The sequence below is a fragment of the Camelus dromedarius genome, chromosome 18, assembly GCF_036321535.1.
Source record: "Camelus dromedarius isolate mCamDro1 chromosome 18, mCamDro1.pat, whole genome shotgun sequence".
NCBI classification, from domain to species: Eukaryota; Metazoa; Chordata; class Mammalia; order Artiodactyla; family Camelidae; genus Camelus; species Camelus dromedarius.
Genome location: NC_087453.1, coordinates 24,708,721 through 24,719,971, shown reverse-complemented (window position 1 = coordinate 24,719,971; position 11,251 = coordinate 24,708,721).

The window sequence follows — 11,251 nt, the reverse complement described above, 5'->3', positions numbered from 1 at the left end:
ACGCCCTTGTGCCCTGCCCCAGCAGACCCCCCGGTTCTTTACTCCAGAACCCTCCACCCCACTTGCTCCACTTGGACATCTTCTGTTAGGAATCTTTGGTCTCTATTCCAGACCACTGGGACTTCAGCTTCATTGCACAACCCTCTCTCTGCTCACCTCTTCACTCAGCTTGGACAACACCCTCCCCCTGCCAACCCCTGCCCCACAGAATCACCTCTCTGCTAGGGTATGGGTGTACTGAAAAGGACCAAGACTTTAAGGGAAGGGGAACTGCTGGAGAAGAGATGATCCTTCATTTCAGCCATGTCAATTTGGAGGAGGTTGTAGGAATGCTGTGTAGACAATGCTGGCTGCTCCCTCCCCTAATATCTATTCTCTTTTTCTTCATAATAGAATCTTCTCTTTTCAGCCATGCACATGGCCCCCAGCATAAAGAACAGATCTACCAGGGTTTCTTGCTGCTAGGTGTGGCTGCTAGCGGATAGAGAGATCCCCAAACTGGAAAGCCCACCAAATCTGTGGGCAAGCCCCTCAGGGGTGTGAGTCCTTGCCCACCGACTGAGAAAGAATTTTTAATAGAGGCAGAGGGACAAAGGGACAAAGGAAGCTGCTTTATTACTCAGAGAAAGAAGGAAAAAAAACAAAGAAAGCAAGCACTAGTAGGGTGCCGTCAGCCAGGTAGCGGGTCAGGACAGCGCCAGTCCCCAGCTGGGCCACGGGGTTTTATACTGAAATGTTCTGCCATCTTTAGCTTCATTCCGGTGGTGCCAGTCATGTTTTGTTATGGGCTCTTTCCTCCCATGGAGCTCAGCCCTAAAACAGAAATGTTGGCGGGGAAAGAGGGAACAAAGAAAGAAATCCTGGGGTGTGTCCTTGGGACTGATGGAGCAGTTGTGGACATAAGATGTCTTGTATGGCAATGTCCTTGGAACCAAGGAGCCAGCTGCGGGGTAAGAGAAACACCCTGTTTTTTTTGTTTGTTTTTCTTAAACAGCCTGACATTTTCTTTCCCTTGTTGTTAATCAGCCAGTAAGCCTGCCTAATCGCCTCTGTCATGGCCATGTGACCAAGTTTTCGCTAATGAGATAAAAGCAGAAGCGGTTGTGGTGTCTTCCTGCTTTTCTCCATCCTGCTGCCCAGAACGTTGATGGGATGACTGGAGCTCTAACTGTGCTGGACTGTAAAGTTGAGGGACACACCCTAGTGATGGCAGAAAGCGACCTTCCGGGACACTGGCACTAGAGCAATAGCCCTGTGCCGCCTGCCTCCTCCCCAGGGTTATGTACTTCCAGACTTTTAAATGGGAAAGAAAGAAACTTTTGTTTAGGACCCTGTATTTTCAGTCTCAGTTACTCACAGCAGAATGTAATCCTATCTGATTTGACCCCAGGGAGAAATGTTGACAGGCAGTGGGTATATGGATCTGGAGCTCCGAGGAGAGTTTTGAATTGCTTGTAGACATTTGGCAGGCATCCTCATCGAGAGGGTAATTGAAGCCACGAGAGCAGATGAGATCACCCAGGCAGAGTGTGCTGCGTGAGGGAGACGCTGAGGTCTGCCCAGGAGGCAGCCCGCCCAATTCTTGCCCATGAAAGACTGTTCTGGCCCCTCTGCTCAGTTTCATCCACCCCCTTCCAATGTCGGCAGAACGCTTCTTGGCTTTTATTGATGCAGAGTCAGGATGAAGGGAGGCTGGTGGAAGACGAGAGGTGTATGGACTAGGGTTGGAGGAAATTCTTTTGAAGCGTTTTTTTAGAGAGAATTTTAAGAGCAGCTACAGTGTGTGAGGCAAAGTGGATCAGAAAAGGAAAAAAAAAGAGGTTTTATAACGTGTTGTAGTGTGAGATTTCCTTTTGTGGGATTCAGGAAAGCACACAGAACTTGAAATGTGTTGAAATTACTTTTTGGTTGCTAGATTGGACCCTGTCTGTCGTAACATCACTCAAGGCTGGTCCATTTGGATGATGGCTGGAGGAGTGTCACACAAGTAACAGAAACTCATTAGAGAAGCACAAGCAAAGGACACGCTTATGTCAAGGACACAGGGGCTCGTATGTGACAGACCCCGGGGGCAGAGGAGTGCGTCCGGGCTCCACGAGGGCCTGGAACGAGGAACTGGAAACATGGCAGCAGCAGGGAGCTGGCCACCTTCCTCCCACTGCTGCTGTCTGCACGTCTGCTAAATTCTTCTCTTAATACAATTTTTTAAAGTTTACTTTCTATTTACAGTTATTGCAAAATATCGGCTATGTTCCCCGTGTCGTACAATACTTTGAGCCTATCTGACACTCAATAGTTTGTGCCTTCCACTCCCCACCCCTATGTTTGCAGATTGCCTTTTTAAACAAATTAGTAGACTTAAATTTTTAAAACAGTTTTAGATTTACAAAGATACTGAGCGGGCAGCAAGTAGGAAGTTCCCATCTTCCCCCTCCCTCCCACAGTTTCCCCTGTTATTAACATCTTGGATTAGTGTGGTGTATTTTGTTATAATTAATGAACACCTGGCGACCACTGAACTTTTTACTTTTTGCCTTGTTCAGAATGTCAGATAGCAGGAATCAGATAGCAGGTAGCTTTTTCAGACTGGTTTCTTTCACTTAGTAACATATATTTAAACTTCCTCCATGTCTTTTCATGGCTTGATAGCTCATTTATTCTTAGTGCTGAATAATACTATTCCATTGTATGTATGTAACACAGAGGATTTATCCATTCACCCATTGAAAGCCATCTTGGTTGCTTTGGCAGTCTTTTGGCAATTATAAATAAAGCTGCTATAAGCATTTGTGTACAGGGGTTTGTGAAGATACAAGTTTTCAACTCAGTTGGGGAAATATCTAGGAGTGTGATTGCTGGATCATATGGTTAGACTATGTTTAGCTTTGTAAGAAACCACCAAACTCTATTCCAAAGTGGCTGTAACAGTTTGCATTCCCACCAGCAATATGTAGGAGTTTTTGTTGCTCTACATCCTTGTCAGCATTTGGTGTTGTCAGAGTTCTGGATTTTCACCATTGTAATAGGTGCGTAGTGGTATCTCACTGTTGTTTCAATTTCCAGTTCCACAATGACATACGATGTCGAGCATCCTTTGATATACTTATTTGCCATCTGTGTGTCTTCTTTGTTGAGGTACCTATTCAGATGTTTTGCCCATATTTAAATGAAGTTGTTTGGTTTCTTATTGAGTTTTAAGGGTTCTTTGTATATTTTAGATACACTCCTGTATCTGATGTGTATTTTGCAAATATTTTCTCCCAGTCTGTGCTTATCTTTTTATTCTCTTAACAGATTGCCTTTTGTTTATTTTTTCTTCTCCATGCTTGTGAACATTCCGCAGCTCCTGAATTTATTTGCCCTTCCTTTCAACTACAAGCAGATGCCAAATAGTGTCTCTCAGTCCGGTTCCAGATTTTGGGGAGAGACTGTTATTTGACCAGTTTGACGAAGTGGGAAATTAATTATGGCTGGATGGTATGGTGACATTAAGGTAGCTGGAAGGGAGTCTGGGAAATATAAATTTAGTTTTCCAGCCTCTGCAGTACTGGGAAATAAACCAGAAGGAGGTGGGAGGGGAGTTTCAACCTTCCATGTAAACACAGGAGGTAGACCTAGTGGGTGGATGAGGGGCTGCTGATATGGTGGAGTATGTGTAGGTAAAGAAATGCAACCAGTGCAGAATAAGACAGATTGAAAAGCAAAATTTCCCATGTTCAGTTCCACTCCTCAGAACTTTCCCCATTTTTAGATATTTCATAGTTTCAACATCATCGTTTTCAATAATATGCTTTACCTCAATTTCTCAGTTTAGTAAATCAAGGGAGCATCTAATGATACCTTCTCATTAAAGCAAGAATTTAAACCCCACTATATCTCATCCCCCATGCATGCTTCCTCAGTGGTGTTAGCTGTACTAGTACTGCAGTCTGATTTTGGTGTTTGTTATTCACAGTGCTAAGCAATCTATGTTTAAAACTTAATTCCTCTTTCATCAACTTTGGACAGAATTTCTTGAGCCCTGCCACCATAGAAAAAGAATTAGCCCCTCTACGTCATCTGCCATCTTCCTTCTCCACCTCCTTCTAATTTCTGTTGGTTTTATCTTTGCATTTCCATGGTCAAAGTTTATCACACTTACATTCTGTTCTGTAATTAAAATTAAATTTTCCATTCTTTATCTTTAGGTTGGTTCCAAAAACTGAAAACCAACCAATTTTATGATTATACTATTTACTGCAGACCCAAGTAATGAGATAGCTCTATGGAGAAGGAAATGTAATGCCATTTCCTCCACCCTATGCTGCTTGAGGAAGAATATTTTCTGTCTCAAATATTAAGGTCCAGCAAATTCTCTCCTCTTACACTCCACTAATTGCTCAAAATGATGCCTCAGATGTGTTTGCTTCATATTTGGTTCCTGGAATAGATTTTGTTTCTGGTTTTATAATTGCCTTTTCTTTTCTTTCTGAGAAAAGAAACAGATGTTGTCTCCATTATGTTACCACAATGTCTGCTTGTCATAATGCTTTCCCAGGCCTGGGTCCTTTGTACGTGTAGTGAGATGTGGGAGCTGTTGTTGAGTTTATCCAGCATTCCATTTCCCTCCCCTTTCTTTTGATGAACTGCTGCCCTCCTGTCCAATTGTATGATTTCAGTTTTTTCCCCCAATTGCATTACCTTCAGGGGTCAGCTGTACCCAACACGTGGCTGTTTACCTTGATGGTGACTGACTGATGAGGGCTGGACACACAACCGAGGCAAGAATAATTAGAGTCCAATGGGATTTTTATCAGTGGATATTGAAAGTGAGAAGCACTCACCCCTTTAGCTTCAGGTAAGACTTGATCCAGGAAATCCAATGATGTCATCAAAGACCCAGGGTCACTGTATATCTTTCCTCCGCCCTCAGTATTGTCATCCTCCCCTGGCTCCTCATAGTGGACTGCCAGGAGCAACATGCTTCTCTCATGTAGCAAATGTAGGGGTAGGGGTCAGTCCCACCAAATCCCCGGGCTTGAGAAACAGGAGAGAAATCAGAGGTTTTTTTCTTAACAAAAGGAGAATGAATTCATTTTGTACACCCAAACCACAGATGTTCATACTCCTTTCTACTGAATTTCTTTTTATTTCACAGATTCTAGTTGAAATTTCCAAGAATAATTTCTTGCTTTATTTTCACGGCTGCCTCTTTTTGTTTTACGAATGTAATAGCATTAGAATCTTTTTATAAATTCTCTCCCATTCCTTGAATTATCTGTTTCCTCTGGGATCAGTTTGTTCACCTTTTGTTTAATTTATTAAAGAGGCAGGACAGCTGAGCAGTTCAGAGTACAATGCAGGAAGTGGGCTGCCTGAGTTCAGATTCCATCTCTCTGCCCCTTACCTATGTAAGCCTCAGGTGAGTTACATTGCCTTTCTGTGACTCAGTTTCCCAGGAAGTGGAGATAATAATAGTACCTAGCTCAGAGGGTCATTATATGAGTTATGGAATGTAAAATGCTCAGACCATGGCCAGGCCTACAGTAAGCCCTCAATAACTCTTTGCTATTCTTTTCTTAATCCTTCTTTTGTTGGTTTTTCTCTGTCTGGTAATACCTGGTGACCAGTTCATCTTTGTGAATGAAGGGCAGGGATGAAGGATATTGGCATGACGTAGTGTATTTCCTCTGCCCTGGAGTGTAAGCAGTGGGTGGGGGGAGTGGTCCATCTGCCGGCCGCCACCCCTCTGAGGTGTGCTGTCTCCCACAGAGGGTCCACTCCGACTTCCATGCCTGCTCTGGCTTCTGGGGCAGCTTCCTCTCATGCATGCTTTCAGCTTTGGTTACTTTTGCCCCCATTTGTGCCTCATTTCAATCTGCCGTTCTTCTATGTTCTAGAAGCAAATCAAAGTCCCTGGACAGTGGCTGCCATGCACCCCAAACCCCAGTCGTCCTGTCCTCAGCCCTTCTGGGGAATTGCTTCCTTTCCCCTTTCCTTACTGTGCTTTTAGTGGTATTTGAGGGACAGAGAGTGGGGCGGTACAGACATGTTCTCAGCCCACCATCTTGAACTGGAAGTCAGTGTGGTGGTTTCAATGCTTTAACTCCATCCAGCTCTGCACACCTGGGGTCCTTTGGGGCTTGCAAGTATTCACACTGGACACCCAGGAAGTAAAAAAGGAGGCCTTATAACTTGGGACTTTTCATTTTCTTGTGAAGCCTCTACGGGCCTGTTGACCTCAAGCCAGCCCCTCAGTAGGTCATCCACAGACCTGGTGACTGTTTCGGGGAGGAAGATGGCCCTTCAGTTTTGCTAAGATCTCCGGAGACCTAGACTCTCAGGGAGCAGAAGTCAGGGAGTACCAGGTGCGTGAGCAGGGGGGGAGAGTCCGAGAGACAGACCACAGGCTGGGTGGGTGACTGAAGCAGTGAAAATCTAGGGTGTATCTATGAGAGTAGAGGTCATGGGCGGGGGTGGGAGGGAGCACAACCTTCAGTCACTCACTCTGCACTCACAGAGCTTTTCCGACAATCCTGGCCTTGTGGGAAGGTCTTCACACAAGCTGTCGGGAGGCTCCAGGTTCAGAGTATCTGTTTGAGTGACTTTTGACATAGCTGTTGAATGATGAGTCTGGACTTGAACTTGGATCCATGCAGGGCCCAGGCTCCTAACCACTGAGCTACATGACTCCCACCTACCTCCAAGCTGACCAGAGCAAGGTGTTAAGGGTCTCCTGTGGGTCCCTTGGGCTGGGCTGTCCACACCTCAGATGTTGCTATTGGGTCTGAAACAACAAAGGCAAGTAAGCAGAGGGCTCTGGCGCCCTCTGGGGGAGATAGGAGGCTCGGCTGAGATGCTGTCGAGGTGGACAGGGGCCTGGGGCTGGGATCCAAGGAGGTCCAAGAAATGAATGACTGAATTAGAGCCCTGGTTGCTCCATTTGAGAGTAGGTCCTCACTTCCCCTACTCCTTAGTAATGAGCCCCCAGTATTTACCTGTGCACATCATCTATTAGAATAAAGTCATAAGGCTATGTGTCTAACTTCCAGCTAGTGCAACATAAGCAGAAATGAAGTATGAATTATAAGAACATTTTTTAAAAAAGATAGAAGCGTCACCTGCTTTATTCCTCCCTCTATCCTGCTTTCTGGAATGCAGATATAATGGCTGGAGCTCAAGCAGTCATCTTGGACTAGGGGTGGAAGCAGCCCATTGAAGAGGGCAGGGTGAAAAACTAAAAGGGAGTCTAGTTTCAGGATGATCATGCAGTTGCCCTAATCAGCCTTGGATGCCAACGTTTTACTTGAGTAAGGAGGATACACTTCTATTTTACTCAAACCACTGTTATTTGGGGTTTTATGTACTTTAACCAAACTCTTTTTTCACCCTTATGTTTACTTTCTTATTTATTTATTTAGTTATTTATTTTTATTGAATATAGTCAGTTTACAGTGTTGTGTTAATTTCTAGTGTACAGCATGATGTTTCAGTCATACATATACATACATATATGCCTTAAAAATTTTTGTTGTTGTTAATGGAGGTACTGGGGATTGAACCCAGGACCTCACGCATGCTAAGCATGTGCTCTACTGCTGAGCTATACACACTGCCCCATATATTCCTTTTCATATTTTTTTCATTATAGGTTACTGCAAGGTATGAATATAGTTCCCTGTGCTGTATAGTATATTTAATATATAGTAGTTATTATCTGCAAATCCTTAACTCCCAATTTATCCCTTCTCACCTTTTTTCCCCACTTGGAACCATAAGTTTATTTTCTATGTCTGTGAGTCTGTTTCTGTTTTGTGAGTAAGTCCACTTGCATGTGTGTGTGTATGTTTAGATTCCACACATAAGAGCTATCATATGGTGTTTTTATTTCTCTTTCTGGCTTATTTCACTTAGAATGACAATCTCCAGGTCCATCCATGTTGCTGCAAATGGCATTATTTTATTCTTTTTTATGGCTGAGTAGTATTTCATTGTATATACATACCGCATTCTCTCCATCCAGTCATCTGTCGATGGACACTTGGGTTGCTTTCATGTCCTGGCCACCACAAACAGTGCTGCTATGAATATTGGGGTGTATGTGTCCTTCTGAACTATATTTTCCTCTGAGTATATGTCCAGGAGTGGAACTGCTGGATGACATGTTAAATCTATTTTTAATTTTCTAAGGTACCTCAATACTGCCCTCCATAGTGGCTGCACCAAAGGAGATGGAATTTTTAACTTAAAGTCCTTTCATGTCTTTTCGTGGCTTGATAGATAGCTCATTTCTCTGAAGAATATTACATGGTCTGGATTCATTTTATTTACCCATTCACCCACTGAAGGACATTCTGGTTGCTTCTAAGTTTTGGCAGTTATGAATAAAACTACTGTAGACACATTTGTGTGAGTGTGAGTTTCAATTCAATTGGACAAACACCAAGGGGCACAATTACTGGATGGTATGGTAAGAGTATGCCTCATTTTGTAAGAAACCGCCGAACTGTCTTTCATAGTGGCTGTACCTTTTTGCATTCCCATCAGTAACGAATGAGAGTTCCTGTTGCTCCACACTCTTGCCAGTATTTCATGTTGTCAGTGTTCTGGATTTGGCCATTTTAATAGATGTGTAGTGATGCCTCCCTGTTGTTTTAACTTGCAATTCTCTGATGATATTGATCTGGAGCATCTTTATGTGCTTATTTTCCATCTGTATATCTCTTTGATGAGGTCTTTGTTGTTTTTTTTTTTTTTTTCTTGCTGCCAAAAATGTTTGCCTTGGACAAATCTCCTAACATCCCTGTGCCTTGATTCTCACATCTGGAGACTAATAGTGCTTACTTCAGAGTGTCTGTGAAAGTTAAAAGTATGTGTAGCTGTGAGACCTATTGAGAAGGTCTTATCTAGGAGAAGAAATTATCTAGGAAATTTTTATTTTAAAATTTATTTTGGTAGCTGTTGGCTCAGAAACAATGAAAGGTACCCCAACCAGGCAAAGCCAACCAGCCTTTGTTCTCCTTACCCCAAGGAGAGGCAAGCAAGTTCCCTTTTCTGAGATTTAGATCTTGTATCAGTTTACTGCAGTAGCTCACAAGCAACCACAGAATTCTCAGTAGCATCCAACAATAAACACGTAGTCCTGAGCAGGTTGGCTCAGGTCTGGCTGGCTTTGGCTGGGCTCAGCCCGTGGGTTTGGGTCAGGTCTGTTCCACATGTCTCTCATCCTCTTCGGACCAGCAGGTTAGCTGGAGTATATCCTTTGCATGGCAACGGCAGAAGTGCAAGAGGGCAAGGCCAGCTATGCAAGCACATTTCAAGACTGTTTATGTCATGTTCGTGCACATCTATTGGCTAGAGTAAGTTACGTGGCTAAGATCCAAATCAAGGGATGAAGGAATATGCTTTCTCTACCATGAAGCCATGGGGAAGATGTATATACTCTAGAGTGGACTGAAGGACTGGGGCCAGTTAAGTCACACTCACACAGGCCTAGAGTTGGGGGAGTCCCTGGGCCAACAAGTCTTATGTTGAGGTTGGAAGAGGAAGCAAGGGAATCACCCCATTGTGCTTTGGTCAAAAAAGGAAATGACCCAAGGTTGGAAGTAATAGAGGTGCTGCAGCGAGGGCAGACTGAGAGATCTCATCCCTCTGGGCCCTGAGGATTTCAGGGTAGAAATGTAGAAATCTCAGGAGACATCTGCTGTGGGCCACTGTGGCCTGGGAGCCCCATCCATCCCAATTCAAGGTTTCGTATCCTTTTTGATCTGCACATGTGAGTTTTCCCATAGGGTACAGGAGGCCTGATCAGGCGAGGCTCCCCACCACCACAGATAGGCTAGGGCTGAGTTGAATTCAATTTGAATTGTGAAACCAAGAAATGAGTTGTCACTTGTATCCAGGGTTGCTTGGAGCAATTAACATCTGCCCTGTATGTCAAGTGTCTGGCACATAGGAGGCCCTTGCTAAAATGGGCCTCAATGCCATGACGGTATCACAGCTGTGGCAGGGTCTTTCCTCTTCTGCTTCAGTGGGGGTGAGGGTGCTGCTCAAATCCTGAGTGCAGTGAGGTGGGGAGAGGGCAGTGGAGAAGGGGCGAAGGATTAGAAACACTCCTCCAGCCTGAGGTTGGGGCCCTGTGTCCTCCACGACTAGAGCCCACTTCTTGGAAGGTTGTCCCCAGAGTCACCAGGTGCAATGGGGGCCCTGGAGGCTCCCAAAGGGCTTGGAAAATCAGTGCCTTGGTCTGTGTGCCTGTCATGCTCCCCTACCCTGGGCTGGGCTTGGCTCCTTCCTCGCTGTCAAGAGGAACATATTCCTCCTCTCTCAGACTCCTAAAAAGGCCGTGTGGCCCCAAAAAGAGAGGGGTATGTATGTGGCTGGTGAGCAGGACCCCTCATTTTCCCCTTTGCCTGAGAGGAGGCTCCCGCATGGCCCTAGGTCCCACTTCTGCTTGCTCAAGTCCCAGGGTCCCAGGCCTTGCCAGGGCCTTCCCCTGCTTGGGAGGTCTTTCCTGTCTTGGTGTTGTGCAAGGCCAGCAGCTTCCTCCCTGACCAGCCTCCGGGCTGCGCAGTAGAGCTGAGGCTTTGGGAAAAGAGGAAGCAACTCCTGGAGAGGGAGCAGCTCCACAGGCTCCTGGTCCTCCTCTCCGTCCTCCTCTCCTGCGGTTCGCGGAGCGGATATTACCATCCCTGGGCCTGGAGGGCAAGCAGAGGCTTGGGAGCGGGGCTGGGCTGAAATTTGCTGGGGACCATCTGGCTGTCCAAGCCCAAGACCCTACTCAAAGCTGCACTCACAACCCAAACCCCTCTGCAACCCCCAATCTTCCCCAACTTACATCCTCATCCCCATCCTAACCATCACCTTGACTCCTGCCTCGCCCAGCCAGTTATTTATTTCAATCCTACTTCACCCATCTCATCCCCAGCCACTTAGTAATCATCATCTCCATCCAGCCCCAGCCCTGACCTTAACCCTCACCCAACCCATCACTCTCACCTCCCTAATTCCATTCCAAATTGCATCCTACGCATCACCTTCACCCCAACCCAACTGCAACCTCATCTCCCCTCACTCCGCTTCATTCATCACCACTTCATTCCCTGAGTGATGGTCCCCAGCCCTGTCCAGCATAGCCTGGGGGGGACGGGCACTCAGGCTAAGAGCACTTACAGCTAGATTAAAGAATGAACTGTGAAACATCTACCGCCGGTTTTAAAGCCAATAGGCCTAATTTTGAATTATGTGGCTTTTTGAGTTAGATGTCTGGCCT